Below are 10,009 nucleotides of genomic sequence, written 5' to 3'. Positions count from 1 at the left end.
AGGGGTCTGAGGATCTCATCTCGGTACCTAATGGCAGTCAGGCTACCTCTGGCGAGCACATGGAGGGCTGTGCGGCCCCCCAAAGAAATGCCACCCCACACCATGACTGACCCACCGCCAAACCGGTCATGCTGGAGGATGTTGCAGGCAGAAGAACGTTCTCCACGGTGTCTCCAGACTCTGTCAGGTCTGTCACGTGCTCAGTGTGAACCTGCTGTCATCTGTGAAGAGCACAGGGCGCCAGTGGCGAATTTTCCAATCTTGGTGTTCTCTGGCAAATGCCAAATGTCCTGCACGGTGTTGGGCTGTAAGCACAACCCCCACCTGTGGACGTCGGGCCCTCATACCACTCTCATGGAGTCTGTTTCTGACCGTTTGAGCAGACACATGCACATTTGTGGCCTGCTGGAGGTCCTTTTGCAGGGCTCTGGCAGTGCTCCTCCTGCTCCTCCTTGCACAAAGGAGGAGGTAGCGGTCCTGCTGCTGGGTTGTTACCCTCCTACGGCCTCCTCCACATCCCCTGATGTACTGGCCTGTCTCCTGGTAGCGCCTACATGCTCTGGACACTACGCTGACAGACACAGCAAACCTTCTTGCCACAGCTCGCATTGATGTGCCATCCTGGATGAGCTGCACTACCTGAGCCACTTGTGTGGGTTGTAGACTCCATCTCATGCTACCACTAGAGTGAAAGCACCGCCAGCATTCAAAAGTGACCAAAACATCAGCCAGGAAGCATAGGAACTGAGAAGTGGGCTGTGGTCCCCACCTGCAGAACCACTCCTTTATTGGGGGTGTCTTGCTAATTGCCTATAATTTCCACCTGTTGTCTATTCCATTTTCACAACAGCATGTGAAATGTATTGTCAATCAGTGTTGCTTCCTACGTGGACAGTTTGATTTCACAGAAGTGTGATTGACTTGGAGTTACATTGTGTTGTTTAAGTGTTCCCTTTATTTTTTTGAGCAGTGTATTTGAGGAGATAAAAAAAATGGACTTTCTATTCTGTCCCTGTTAATTGAGCTTTTCTCTTTCTAGAAAGAGCTGTTTGTTTAAACCCAGGCAGCTTCTAGGGAAGCACTTCTGTTGTACAACGGACGAGTAGCCAGCAGTTGAAGCTTACATTTTTCTGCTCTGTCTGGGTGGAAAGGTAACTTTTGAAAGTGCCATGCTTAGATTCATAAGGATGTCTAAGATGTAATTATTTGCAAACAGCATTGCAAACAAGACACTCTGGTTTGTCATTGATAAATATGGTAAGAATGCCAACTTCCCTGTCTATTATTCCCTGAAACGTATATTTTTTGGGGGGTGGCAGATTTTTGTCTTACCTAGGGCGGCAGAACGTCGACAGCCCTGCCAACAATTCACAACAATACACACATATCTAAAAGTAAAATCATGGAATTAAGAAATATAAATATTAGGATGAGCAATGTCGGAGTGGCATTGACTAGAAAACAGTATGTAAACATGATTAGTGCGTGTTCCATTATTAGTGACCAGTGATTCCATGTCTATGTACATATGGCAGCAGATTCTAAGGTGCAGGGTTGAGTAACCGTGTGGTAGCCGGCTAGTGATGGCTATTTAGAAGCTGTTTTTCAGACTCTTGGTCCCAGCTTTGATGCACCTGTACTGACCTGGATGATAGCGGGGTGAACAGGCCAGGTGGTTGATGATCTTTTAGGCCTTCCTGTGACATCGGGTGCTGTAGGTGTCCTGGAGGGCTGGCAGTGTGCCCCCAGTGATGAGTTGGGCAGACCGCACCACCCTCTGGAGAGCCCTGCGGTTTCGGGTGGTTTTGTTTCCGTATCAGGCGGTGATACAACCACTGTGATTATTATTATTATTGTTATTATTTGACCCTGCTGGTCATCTATGAACGTTTGAACATCTTGGCCATGTACTGTTATCATCTCAACCCGGCGCAGCCAGAAGAGGACTGGCTACCCCCCAGAGCCTGCTTCCTCTCTAGGTTTCTTCCTAGGTTCCTGACTTTCTAGGAGTTTTTCATAGCCACCGTGCTTCTACATCTGCATTGCTTGCTGTTTGGGGTTTTAGGCTGTGACATCAGCTGATGTAAAAAGGGCTCCATAAATACATTTGATTGATTGATCTAGCTGAACAAACCATGGCAAAGTTTAATTGCAATCATAAACCCAGACTTTAGTCTGTAGCCTATGCCTATTGAAATTACAAGTCAATCTCGCAAATGGGCCTTATATAACGGTTTGTAGCCTTAACATCTGGCACATAATAACGGCACAATTGCCAGATAATAGCCTAACATTAGTTTTTTGCTCAGAGATTGAGATCCTCTGTCCAACTTTCCACCCTAAAACTCTCACTTTGGATTGATCTATAGTTATGCACATGTGCAAAATATATTTATTTACAATTATAAACTGTGTTGGAGCCCTGAATGCTGATTGGCTGAAAGCCAAAATCATTTTACTGTTCTAATTATGTTCATAAGCAGTTTATAACGGCAATAAGGCATCCCAGGGGTTTGTGGTATATGGGCAATATGGGAATAGCTGCATTTTATTTCTATTCAAATTTCTATTCCTCAACTCAGAAGTGAGAAGATGCAAATTGTATTGCTTGGTACTATCAATTTAATGGGAATGATAGTATTGTATGATTGTTGTCTCATGGGGTGGCAGGTAGCCTAGTGGTTAGAGTGTTGGGCCAGTAACCGACAGGTTGCTGGATCGAATCCCTGAGCTGACAAGGTATAAATCTGGGGTTCTGCCCCTGAACAAGGCAGTTAATCCACTGTTCCCCGGTAGGCCATCATTGTAAATAAGAATGTGTTCTTAACTGGTTAAATAAAGGTATAAAAAATACCACACATGCCCTGGGTCTTCTTGACAGATTCCAGCTCATCAGTCAGTCTGCAGATGTCCTTGTGGGCAATAGAGTGCCTCCTCCAGATCCCTCTCCAGCTGCTGGCGTTTGGAGTGCTCCCACGATACATCATCATGAGACTGAGGGAGAGCAAAGACTTCTGATTCCACTCCTGTTTGTCAACCTTATGGAATACAGGAGTTGTTGTTGCGTGGAGGAGTAATTTGGTGTACAATTGTAAAAAGCATTTGGTAAGAGCAGTGCCATCACTGATACCAGCCTATTAAATCTGTATTAGAATGCTAAACAAATGCATGTTTGCAAAAAGTTAAACACACTAGAACTGACACTGTTTCCCTTGTTAAAAATGTAGTTTACAGAGCATTGTACTGTGTTAAATGTCCACCAGACCCATAACTCCCCATGCCCATGCCCTTCAGAATGCCAGTTTTAAAAGGAAAAGTTTTAAGCAGTAAGGCTCCAGGGTTAGCAATGCGAGCAGTGTCGTGGATGCCTTGTGAAGTGAATACTAATACGGCTCTGAAATAGGACTTGAAAGGCAAGGACTACAGAAAAGTTGACCCATGCAGTCTTGCATCAAGGTTAAGTGGATACGATGGGGACCTATGAGGGCACCATTATGTCTGTGCTCAGTGAGGACTTGGGAAGAAAGGTCACCAGCAGAAGGATTCATAAGAGACCCTATGAGGGTGTCCACTGTCCAGGATCAATGCTAGCTGCATCACAGCAGTATTTTTTTAATATCATGTATTGATATGTAGGCTACGTGTGCCTTTTTTAAATTGATGTAGTTCTGTCCTTGAGCTGTTCGTGTCTATTAATGTTCTGTATTATGTCATGTTTTCGATAAGCATTTTCTACGGCTGGCCATGCTTTCCACCTGGCTACCCCTACCCCGGCCAACAGCTCTGCTCACCCACAGCAACTTGCCCCTCCCCCACCCAAATCCAGATACAGTGAGGGAAAAAAGTATTTGATCCCCTGCTGATTTTGTACGTTTGCCCACTGACAAAGAAATGATCAGTCTATCAGTTTAATGGTAGGTTTATTTGAACAGTGAGAGACAGAATAACAACCAAAAAATCCAGAAAAACGCATGTCAAAACTGTTATAAAATTATTTGCATTTTAATGAGGGAAATAAGTATTTGACCCCTCTGCAAAACATGACTTAGTACTTGGTGGCAAAACCTTTGTTGGCAATCACAGAGGTCAGACGTTTCTTGTAGTTGGTCACCAGGTTTGCACACATCTCAGGAGGGATTTTGTCCCACTCCTCTTTGCAGATCTTCTCCAAGTCATTGAGGCTTCGAGGCTGACGTTTGGCAACTTGAACCTTCAGCTCCCTCCACAGATTTTCTATGGGATTAAGGTCTGGAGACTGGCTAGGCCACTCCAGGACCTCAATGTGCTTCTTCTCGAGCCACTCCTTTGTTGCCTTGGCCGTGTGTTTTGGGTCATTGTCATGCTGGAATACCCATCCACGACCCATTTTCAATGCCCTGGCTGAGGGAAGGAGGTTCTCACCCAGGATTTGACGGTACATGGCCCCATCTATCGTCCCTTTGATGTGATGAAGTTGTCCTGTCCCCTTAGCAGAAAGACACCCCCAAAGCATATTGTTTCCACCTCCATGCTTGACGGTGGGGATGGTGTTCTTGGGGTCATAGGCAGCATTCCTCCTCCTCTAAACACGGCGAGTTGAGTTGATGCCAAAGAGCTCCATTTTGGTCTCATCTGACCACAACACTTTCACCAGTTGTCCTCTGAATCATTCAGATGTTCATTGGCAAACTTCAGAAGAGCATGTATATGTGCTTTCTTGAGCAGGGGGACCTTGCGGGCGCTGCAGGATTTCAGTCCTTCACGGCGTAGTGTGTTACCAATGGTCCCAGCTGCCTTGAGATCATTGACAAGATCCTCCCGTGTATTTCTGAGCTGATTCCTCACCGTTCTCATGATCATTGCAACTCCACGAGGTGAGATCTTGCATGGAGCCCCAGGCCGAGGGAGATTGACAGTTCTTTTGTGTTTCTTCCATTTGCAAATAATCGCACCAACTGTTGTCACCTTCTCACCAAGCTGCTTGGCAATGGTCTTGTAGCCCATTCCAGCCTTGTGTAGGTCTACAATCTTGTCCCTGACATCCTTGGAGAGCTCTTTGGTCTTGGCCATGGTGGAGAGTTTGAAATCTGATTGATTGATTGCTTCTGTGGACAGGTGTCTGGGACAGACACCTGGGAGACAGAAATCTTTCTGATTGAGAGGGGGGTCAAATACTTACTTCCCTTATTAAAATGCAAATCAATTTATAGCATTTTTGACATCCGTTTTTCTGGATTTTTTTGTTGTTATTTTGTCTCTCACTGTTCAAATAAACCTACCATTAATATTATAGACTGATCATTTCTTTGTCAGTGGGCAAACGTACAAAATCAGCAGGGGATCAAATACTTTTTTCCCTCACTGTAGCTGATGTTCTGCATAAACTGGACCCCTACAAATCAGCTGGGCTTGACAATCTGGACCCTCTCTTCCTAAAATTATCTGCCGCAATTGTTGCAACCCCTATTACTAGCCTGTTCAACCTCTCTTTCGTATTTTCTTAAATCCTTATAGATTGGAAAGCTGCTGCGGTCATCCCCTTCTTCAACGGGGGAGACACTCTAGACCTATATCTATCTTGCCCTGCCTTTCTAAAGTCTTCGAAAGCCAAGTTAACCTCTTGACGGTCGCCTAGGATAGGGGCTACAGCGATTTTTGAAAAAAATGTGTGCCCATTTTAAATGGCCTCCTACTCAAACTCAGAAGCTTGGATATGCATATAATTAATACTTGTGGATAGAAAACACCCTAAAGTTTCTAATACTGTTTGAATGGTGTCTGTGAGTTTAACAGAACTCATATGGCAGTCAAAACCCCGAGACAGATCGTAACAGGATGTGGAATTCTGAATTGCGGACTCAACTTCATCACTTTGCCTATAAATCACACCATGAGCAATGGTTCATTGAGCACTTCCTATTGCTTCCACTAGATGTCCCCAGTCTTTACAAAGTGGTTTGAGTCTCCTACTGTGAAAACTGACAGAATGAGACGCTGTGGAAAGTGGTCACATGAGGAGGGCCATCACCATTATGACGCCGGTGCCCCTGGCTACCCTCCCCTTTTTCGAAACGTTTAGAAAGACAATGCAATCGTCCCTCTTGAATCTTATTGGAGCTCTGGTTGAAAAAGGCCCTAAAGATTTATATTATACAACGTTTGACATGTTTGAACGAACCTAAATAAAAAAATGCATTTTATTGAAAGAGGAGTCCCGCGGCCGACGGAGCTTTTGGAGCAGCCTTCAGAACGCGCTAACAAGAACAAGCTATTGGGACGTAAAGGATTAACTTTTTCGAACGAAAATACATTTGTTGTGGACCTGGGAAGTGCTTTCTGATGAAGATAATCAAAGGTAAGGGATTATTGACAATAGTATACAAGAGTAGATTTGATATGCGATTGTTCCAAGATGGCGCTGACCTGTAACGGTAGCCTATTTTTCTGAGTATCGCATCCCCTTTTATCGCAAAGTGTGATTACCCAGTAAAGTTATTTTTAAATCTGACATTGCAGGTGCTTTCAAGAGATGCTAATCTATAAATCTTAGAATGACAATATTACATTTTAAAAATGTTTTCGAATAGTAATTTAGTAAATTGTAGCACTGTTTCACCGGACGCATTTGAGGGAAAATAGTTAGTCAACGTTACGCGCCGATGTAAAATGCTGTTTTTATATATAAATATGAACTTTATCGAACAAAAGAATGCATGTATTGTGTAACATGATGTCCTAGGAGTGTCATCTGATGAAGATTGTCAAAGGTTAGTGCTGCATTTAGCTGTTTTTTGGTTATTTGTGATGCATGTGGTTGGTCGGAAAATGGCTATGTGGCTACTTTTACGATATACTCCTCTAACATAATCTAATGTTTTGCTTTTGCTGTAAAGCCTTTTTGAAATCGGACAACGTGGTTCGATTCAGGAGAGGTGTATCTATAAAACGATATAACATAGTCCTATATTTGAAAAAAAAAAAATTACATTTTGTTATGCTAATGGCGATAGGATTTTTCACTGGATGTCCGTCCCGTATTTTTCACTGGATGTCAGCCCGACCAGGGGTTAACAAACAGATCACCGACCATTTTGAATCCCACCGCACCTTCTCCGCTATGCAATCTGGTTTCCGAACTGGTCATGGGTGCACCTCAGCCACGCTCAAGGTCCTAAACAATATCATAACCGCCATCGATAAAAGACAGTACTGTGCAGCCGTCTTCATCGACCTGGCCAAGGCTTTTGACTCTGTCAATCCCCGCATTCTTATCGGCAGACTCAAATCAAATCAAATTTATTTATCAAACTTCTTACATCAGCTGATATCTCAAAGTGCTGTACAGAAGCCCAGCCTAAAACCCCAAACAGCAAGCAATGCAGGTGTAGAAGCACTCAACAGCCTTGGTATCACGCCCTGATCTGTTTCACCTGTTCTTGTTATTGTCTCCACCCCCTCCAGGTGTCGCTTATTTTCCACAGTGTGTTTATCCCTGTGTTTCCTGTCTTTGTGCCAGTTCGTCTTGTATGTTTCCAAGTCAACCAGTGTTTTTCCCATTCTCCTGCTTTTTGCATTCTCCTTTTTTTTGTCCTCCCGGTTTTGACCCTTGCCTGTTTCTGGACTTTGTACCCGCCTGCCTTTTCATTCTGCCTGCCTTGACCACGAGCCTGTCTGCCACTTTGTACCTCCTGGACTCTGATCTGCTTTTGACCTTTTTGCCTGTCCACGGCCATTCTCTTGCCTACCCCTTTGGATTAATAAACATTGTAAGACTCCAACCATCTACCTCCTGTGTCTGCATTTGGGTCTCGCCTTGTGCCTTGATACTTGGTTTCTCAAATTACTGCCTCGCCTGGTTCACCAACTACTTCTCAGATAGAGTTCAGTGTGTCAAATGTGAGGGCCTGTTGTCCAGACCTCTGGCAGTCTCTATGGAGGTGCCACAGGGATAAATTCTTGGGCCGACTCTTTTCTCTGTATATATCAATGATGTCGCTCTTGCTGCTGGTGATTCTATGATCCACCTCTACGCAGACGACACCATTCTGTATACTTCTGACCCTTTTTTGGACACTGTGGTAAAACCTTTTTGGGCTAGGGGGCAGTATTTTGACGTCCGGATGAAAAGCGTGCCCAAAATAAACTACCTGCTACTCAGGCCCAGAAGCTAGGATATGCTTAGTATGCATAGTAGATTCATTAGTAGATTTGGATAGAAAACTCTCCAAAGTTTCTAAAACTGTTAAAATAATGTCTGTGAGTATAACAGAACTGAAATGGCAGGCGAAACCCCGAGGACAAACCATCCCCCCCAAAATAAGAATTCATCCTACCACTGATTTCAATGGCTGGCACTATTATAATAAGGTGAAATCCTCCCCGATTGCAGTTCCTAGGGCTTCCACTAGATGTCAACAGTCTTTAGAAAGAGTTTCAGGCTGTTTTTTTGGAAAATCAGGGAGAAGTTGTAGTTTTTCTAAGTGGCTTCCATTTTGGCTGTAGTGTTTCCAATGCGCGTGGAGGAAAGCGCGTTCTTTGTTATTTATCTCCGGTAATGAACATACTATTCTCCGTCTTAAATTGTATCATTTATTTGCGTATTAGGGTACCTAAGGTTTGATTATAAACATTGATTGACTTGTTTGGATAAGTTTATTGGTAACGTTTGGGATTCATTTTGTATGCATTTTGAAGGAGGGAAACCAAGTGGATTTTTGACTGAAGCGTGCCAGCTAAACTGAGTTTTTATGGATATAAAGAAGGACAGTATCGAACAAAAGGACCATTTGTAATGTAACTGGGACCTTTTGGAGTGCCAACAGAAGAAGATCTTCAAAGGTAAGGCATATATTATATCGCTATTTCTGACTTTCGTTTCGCAACTCCCTGGTTGAAAATGATTTGTTATGCATTTGTATGCTTGGCGCACCTCAGATAATCTCATGGTTTGCTTTCGCCGTAAAGCCTTTTTAAAATCTGACATGGCGGCTGGATGAACAACAAGTTAAGCTTTATTTTGATGATTTGCACTTGTGATTTCATGAAAGTTTAATATTTATAGTAATTTAATTTGAATTTGGTGCTCTGCAATTTCACCGGAAAATGTCGAAATGGGACGCTAGCTTCCCACTGATCTTAACAAACCTCTAGACGAGCTTCAATGCCATACAACACTCCTTCTGTGGCCTCCAACTGCTCTTAAATGCAAGTTAAACTAAGTGCATGCTCTTCAACCGATCGCTGCCCGCACAAGGCCGACTTGCATCACTACTCTGGACGGTTCTGACTTAGAATATATGGACAACTACAAATACGTAGGTGTTTGGTTAGATTGTAAACGCTCCTTCCAGACTCACGTTAAGCATCTCCAATACAAAATTACATCTAGAATCGGCTTCCTATTTCGCAAAAAAGCCTACTTCACATATGCTGCCAAACATACCCTCGTAAAACTGACTACCCTACCTATCCTTGACTTTGGCGATGTAATTTACAAAATAGCCTCCAACACTCTACTCAGCAAATTAGATATAATCTATCACAGTGCCATCTGTTTTGTCACCAAAGCCCCATATACTACCCACCACTGCGACCTGTATGCTCTCGTTGCTTGGCCCTCACTTCATATTCGTCGCCGAACCCACTGGCTCCAGGTCATCTATAAGTCTTTGCTAGGTAAAGCCTTATCTCAGCTCACTGGTCACCATAACAACACCCACAGGTAGCACGTGCTCCAGCAGGTATATTTCACTGGTCGTCCCTAAAGCCAATTCCTCTTTGGCCACCTTTCCTTCCAGTTGTCTGACTGGAACGAATTGCAAAAATCACTGAAGTTGGAGACTTATATCTCCCTCACTAACTTTAAGCATCAGCTGTCAGAGCAGCTTACCGATCATTGCACCTGTACACAGCCCATCTGTAAATAGCCCACCTAACTACCTCATCCCCATGTTGTTTTTTATTTTTGCTCTTTTGCACCCCAGTATCTCTACTTGCACATCATCATCTGCACATCTATCACTCCAGTGTT

Source organism: Salmo salar, chromosome 13 (genome assembly GCF_965601325.2).
Source record: "Salmo salar chromosome 13, fSalSal1, whole genome shotgun sequence".
Classification (NCBI taxonomy): Eukaryota; Metazoa; Chordata; class Actinopteri; order Salmoniformes; family Salmonidae; genus Salmo; species Salmo salar.
The sequence above is the reverse complement of the archived record's forward strand: the minus strand, read 5'-3'. Positions refer to the sequence as shown.